Source organism: Myxocyprinus asiaticus, chromosome 32 (assembly GCF_019703515.2).
Source record: "Myxocyprinus asiaticus isolate MX2 ecotype Aquarium Trade chromosome 32, UBuf_Myxa_2, whole genome shotgun sequence".
NCBI lineage: Eukaryota > Metazoa > Chordata > Actinopteri > Cypriniformes > Catostomidae > Myxocyprinus > Myxocyprinus asiaticus.
Genome location: NC_059375.1, coordinates 447,712 through 454,620, shown reverse-complemented (window position 1 = coordinate 454,620; position 6,909 = coordinate 447,712).

Sequence of the window (6,909 nt, the reverse complement as noted above, 5' to 3'; positions counted from 1 at the left end):
GCGTATGGAAATGTGTGAGTGTGAATGAGTGTGTGTGCAGGATGCGTGTGTGTGAGTGTGTGTAACAAACAGCTGACCAGTAATGGCAGGGAGAAAACTCTGGGAGAGCCTTGGGTTTGGAGTTGAGGCTAGAGGATTTCAAACTCAATGCGAGTAGATGAATATAGACGTTACACTCGTCTTTGTGTCTCAAGCGCGTTGTAGCTGGCGGTTGAAAATGCGGTTCACGAACCCCAGGTCACTCCGACAATCGCTCCAGCTCGGGCATAGCGTGAGATCGGCATGTGTGGAAGCATCTGAGATTCTGATTCCTGCAACGTGAGTTCCCCTCTCAATTTACTTGCCCCCTTCTATCTTTTTCCCCCATTTTATATAATTTCCCTCCATTTCCATCTAATTGATTCAACGTGTGTTCAATCCAGTTGTTCACAGAAATTTTAAAGGGCCGCACTCTACCTCCCTGGAGAAAACAATCCAGGGTTGTTAGAGGTAAGTGTGTGTGTGTGTGTTTAAAACCAAGAAATCTTCATTTTCGGAGGTCTCTTGGAATATTTCCATTAGTTTTTTCCTCTTCTGGGATTCCAACTCCTCCACCGTTGGGAAGCACGGTTTACGATTACATATGTGTGCTGTTCGGATATCCTTCCCCGTGGATTCAGCGGACCCAGCTGTTTTAACATACGGTAAGGACATTTCAATTTTTTAGTAGTTTTGAACTAAAATGGTGTTGCGCACGGGATAGGGGAAAATTCCTTAACCATACATGGTCCTTCTCTTTAAAGATGGCATCTTGTCATTTTCTATTGTAACTTTTGTGCATCATAGGATGGAATAACGGGAGAGAGGTTTTGGCCATGTAATACTTTGTCCATTGGTCCATGCAGTTTCCTTCCCAGATGGAGTTCTGCGGGGGACATTCCAGTGCTTTCCTGCATGGCTGAATTGATTGCGATTGATTGAGTTCAGCCAAGTATTGGTCCCAAGTTTTGTGGTTGTCATCCACATAGGCAATCATGTACTTCAATGTGCGGTTTACTCTCTCCGTCATATTTGTTTGTGGGTGATTTGCAGTAGTTAGTTTTTGTGTAACATTCCATTTTACACACAGATCCTTGAATACAGAGGAAAACATTTTGGTACCTCTGTCCGACAGGATGAAGTCCGGAACACCCCATTGGTTTAAGATTTATTTCCTGAGTAGCAACGCAATGGATTGTGCACTGGCATTGCACATGGGGAATAGCTCGACCCAGCGAAAAAAGTAATCCACAAAAACTAAAAGGTATTCATGTTGATTTGTGCTGCCGGGCAATGGTCCCATTATGTCCACCCCTAGCATTTCGTTGGGATGGGAAATTGTAACTTGTTGTAGCTTGCCAGCAGGTTTCCGATTCTCACTCTTAAGTGTTTGACATTTTAAACAACATTTAACGTGGTGCTTTACATCCGTCCACATTCCTGGCCAAAAAGCAACGTCATGCAGCCACTTGTAGATACCTAAATGGCCACTCAAGGGGTTGGAATGATAGTGTTGGAGGACGAATGGAACGAAACTGCTAGGGAGGTACACTCGGTAGTGGACTTGGCCATCTGACAGGTGGGTCTTGTGATATAGTTTATACTCCATAACCTCGTATTGGTTTTCAAGTTGTTGTGGTTCTCTGCCAGTGCTTTAAATACCTTTATGATTGCAGGATCTTTGTGTTGTTACTCCCAAATGGCCACAGCAGAGACCGGAAGTTCAGCATCCTCCTTTTGACTGGAGTACAGGCCGCAACCAGGTATGTGGGGAATTCTAGAAATAGCATCAGGTGCTACATTTAGTTTACCTTTACGGTAAGACCTTTGTAATCATAGGGCCCATTGAATGAGACAGCTTGTGGTTTTGGTGGAGCACATTACCCACTGTAATACCCACCAGAATGGTCAGTGACCACTGTGAACATCTTGTGCTCTGCGTAATGCTTCCACTTTTCTAGTGCCCATTTAACTGTAAGACGCTCTTTTTCTGTAGCAGAGTAATTTTTTTCCGCTTTAAGCTTCGACTTGCGTAAGCAATAACTTCCTCTAGTCCCTGGTCTTTATGCTGTGTTAACCCTCAGGGGTCGACAGACGCGCCGGTGCGTCCTTCTGGATTTTTTCTTCATAACAGCGGAACAACTTAAAATACTTAATTTTTGGGCATACAGATAAGTGTAAGACATCATTAGAAACTATAAAGGGTCTACTTTTATTTGTGTACGCTTACAATAACAACAAAACCTTGCGCTTTTGTAAAATAAAGAAAATAAACAGGGTGCGCTTTCAGCTGTCTCTATCTCCGCGAGCATCTTTCTGAAACACTTCACAAAAATTAACTGAAACTCAGCGAATACTTATCAGACATACATGAAACATATGTCTAAAGAAAGCTTGAAATGTCTACTTTTAAATAAAAAATTTAAAACAAATATTTTCCTGCAATGTAACAAAGAGATGTACAGTTTCTCCTGGCTCAGCTAATTATCGCTAATGTGATCACACCCACGCATAGAGAGCGCTATTCATACAGTAATGTGCTGAGGCGATCTATGCAAATATGCAAATGGTAAACGCCCCCAACAATGCCTTAAAAATCATCAATATTCATCATCAGATCCATTCACTTTCCTGCGAGTTTGGAAGATGGCACGCTACACAGGTGAGGAAGCTCTTCAGTTGGTCCTGGATAGTGACGAAGCGTTCACATTTTCCTCAGAAGAAGAGCAGGACTCCGACGATGAATGTTTGCATTTTGAAGAGCGACTTGTTCCAGCCAAGGATACAATTTCGGATGAGTAAGTCATTTAGTTTTATATAAACATGTACATATTTTACTAGTTGGACTATTTCCAGACTTGCCAGCCAGTATTCAGAGTATTGAAATTTGAAATATATCCTAATAGGCAAGTTTTAGTGACATTTAAATGTTGTTTCGGCTAAAGCAGGTATTTAAAGGGGAGGGGTCTTTGTCTCCTCAGGTGTGAATCACATCAATATTCATGATCATTCACGCCTCCTCGCATATGGCCTTTCTAACACAAAAAGTGTCTTACAAAAGTTAAATTACTATATTGTTTTGTATGAATGAATGATCAGGATGGTTTTCACATCATTTTGTAGCAAAAACTCTAGGCTACAAGATCCAGTTCTCAACAGTCTTGTGAACAAATGTTCAGTACGTGTTATATGGCCTTATTTCAGCTACTTAAAATTTTTGTTTTTTCAAAAACCATGCATAAACGTTATTTTCTCAAAAATACAAACATGTACATACATGCTGCTCACATATTATTGTAGCCCAGTTTGTGCTGAATACAGTGTTATCAGACTTTAACCATTAATATGTTTTTAAGAAACTGAAAAAAGCACAAATGTCAAGGCATGTCAAACTTCTCCAGGGCCCAAAAACACCCTCAAACCCCAGATGGTTAATACAGCACCCAGACCGGTGTCGCTGGCGTCAGTATACATGGTGAATGGGAGGTGGAGATTGGGATGGCCAAGGATGGGAGGTGATGTGAGACATGAACTTAACTGCTCAAAAGCTTGTAGGCATTGTTGTGACCAGTGAAATGTACATACCTTTTACTTCAGAGAATTAATGGGTTCAGCGATCCTGGAGAAGTTTGGTACAAACCAGTAGTACCACCCGGCCAGTCCGAGGAAACGCTGGACCTCTTTGATGTTGGTTGGCACAGGGTATGAACAAATCGCCACAATTTTACTTGGGTCAGCAGTAATGTCATCAATGTTAATGACATGTCCTAAAAATGAAATTTCCTTTAGGCAAAATATTTTTTTTCAGGTTAATGGTCAAACCTGCTTTCTGCAGTCGGTGGATAACAGTCTGGAGGTCGCTGAAGTGCTGAGCTATGGATGGTGAATAGATGATTATATCATCAATAAAGACAAATCATTTACTTCCTCATAACTCTCCCAGAACTGTCTCCATCAGCCTTTTGAATGTTGCAAGAGTGTTCTTTAAACCAAAGGGCATGACGTTGAAGTGGTATAGCCCATATAAAATGGTCACCCATTAAGGTGTGACAGGTGTGATGGGACAAAGTTGTGTGTAGAGTTGGCGAAAGGAGAGAATTTACCATTGTGTTCTTGTGCTTCGAGAAATTAAATGGAATGGCAATGGAGGTGTGAGATCAAAAAGGGATTCTGTGATGAGGAGGCCATGGCTGGGCCATGATGATGCACGGCCGGCGCTGAGCGAGATAAAGGGGAGCTAAAGGCGCCAGTTCGAGAGAGAGAGAGACGCATGTGGCCAAGCTGCATGTGTGGTCGTTTATGTTTTATGTTCTATGTTGTTTTAAGTTTATTTATCCCATTAAACGTTACGTTGACTGTTCAGCCGGTTCCCGCCTCCTCCTTGCCCATCCTTGAACTGTTACAGACTCATAAACTGCTCCTGACACTACATTTGGTGTTTTGCCTGAATTTATTGATGGGACAGCTACCAGTGAAACAATTCCTGTTTTGTGTGGAGTGGCGAGTATGGAACCTGCCGACCGCAGAATTGCTCTGTAACGGAGTAGATCTGGAGCCAACATTGGAAGCTAAGGAGCTATTCTGACCAGCCTGGATCCCTTAAGGTTTAACTTACCCTCTGTGTTCTTGCCGCTTGTGCCTCACACTCATTCAAGATACATGCAAATGCACTCCTGACCAGCGCACACTATTTCTCTGATCCCAGAGCGTTCTAAATTTCTCCCATGCACCCATACACACATATACCCTATACACACATCCACATACATGCAGATGGGTTTATCACTTGTTTAATTTAATTTATTGTTTGCTTTATTTACATTAACTTATTTGATCTACATTTTCATTATTGTTTAAAATAAATATTGTATAGTGTTTATCACTGGCACTTGTTTTATCTCTGTTTTTTGCACCATGCCAGCTGTGACTGGTGGCTTTAAAAAAGCTATCCGAGGTTGCATTTATTCTTTTTGACAAGGGTTTATCCTGTCTGGTGCCCAAATTTATTTATAAAGGAAAAAAGGTATTTACATTTATTTTGGGGGCCGCCACAATAACAGAAGTGGCACCCAAACAGGGACTTGAACATTTAAACTTGGTGATTGTTGGCATCTGAAAACTGTGTGTGTGAACTGTGTGGGGAAAAAAAGTGTAACTGTGAACTCTGATATCTGTGTGGGAATTTGTTGCTCTTGATTTAAACCAAACACTTCAACTGGACTTGAACATTTGTTGTTCTTGACTTGAACCTGAAATTGTGAAAAAAAAGTGACTCGACTTGAACTTTTGAACATTTGAGTTTGTGATTATTTGAAGACTGAAAACTGAAAGTATTTGAGAAGTTTGTTGAACTCTTGAACTTGGAAATCTTAACCCTTATGAAGTTGCAATTTTTTTTGTTATTGTATTTTATTTTATTTGTGGGCTGAACATTTTGAATGTGATTTACACCCAAACCTTTGCTTTTGATTGGTGTTCAACTAAAAAAAAAAAAAAAGATTGTATTTGTATTTAATTTTTGGAAATTGTTTTTTGTGAATTGTTGGACTGAATTTATGGACATTTTACAAAACATTTGTACACATTACATCCACAAACACACACAGCATAACATCGAACATGGCCACTTACCGCCAATCCCCACAATCAACAGTGGTGGAAATAGAAGTACCTGATGAAGACTCACCACCTTATAACAGTCACAAGCCTGTTACAATATGTGGCATGTTATGTTCAGTCATTCCGTTAGGGGGCGCTATACCCCATGTGTTGTATAAATGTTGAGTCTGTAGCAGAAGAAGACAGAGCAACGTGTGAATGGGAAGCATGGTTGTGTGCTGTGCTACCTGTGGTTTTGAGTCCTAGTTGGGAAACTTTGGTTTTGATGTTCAACTTGAAGTAAGGAATTGTTTTCATTTATTTCAAGAAGTTTGTTTGATGTATCTTACATGCTTTCTTAATTAAGTTTATTGTTTGTTTGCTTTGGATGGTATTTTAAGTGTATATTTAGTATTATTTTCTTTATATATTTAATAGAAGGACTTCTTACCTATGCTCAAGAGTCTTTGAAAGGCTTATTGTCAAAAGTTTGTACAGCTACATTGCCTTCAACCAACCTTTAATTTCGATGCTCATCTCTGTTACTCTGCTGACTGCTAAGAACTGTGATTACAAGTTGTGGAGTATCAGAAGTGAGGAGTTTATCCATGTGTTTGGATATCTTCATGTGGATCATTATTACTGGACATTACATCAACTTACAACAGATAAGACTATACACTCTCTACATCACTCATCTCTCTCTGCCATCATTGAATTGTTTACTGATTATACTTTATACTTTCTATGTTTGTTTTTGATTTCTCTGCTCTATGGTTTGTTTTCATGTTAGTTGATTTCTGTTTATTTCACACAAAAATTAACAAAATATTTAGTTTAACATTCATTTCGTGCATTCCTGTGACTTGCCTGCTAATATGCAACTTTTGGGAAACCCAACCTTGTACTTAGTATAGCTGAAAAGAGAGGACAGTTATAACCTGTTCATTGTGAAGTTTCTCCATTTCGCATCCCTACTTTTCTTCATGCCCCTACCCTGTCAACCACTTCATGCCCCTCACCAGGAAAGTTTGCAGCCAGGATTTCTTCCTCTTCCATCCCACACAAAGATCTGAATGGAAAACTTTCAACTTTTAAATCGGAAATGGATCAACTCATGACTGAAATGAACCTATGGATTACCGAGGAGCTAAAGAAATTTAAGGCTACTTTGGTGTCGGAGATGTGTTTCAGGGTCAAGCAGCTACTGATGGAGTTTCAACAGGACATCACAGTGACTCCACTGAACTCTCTACAGCACTTTCATCAGCACCCACCTGAAAAATACCTACA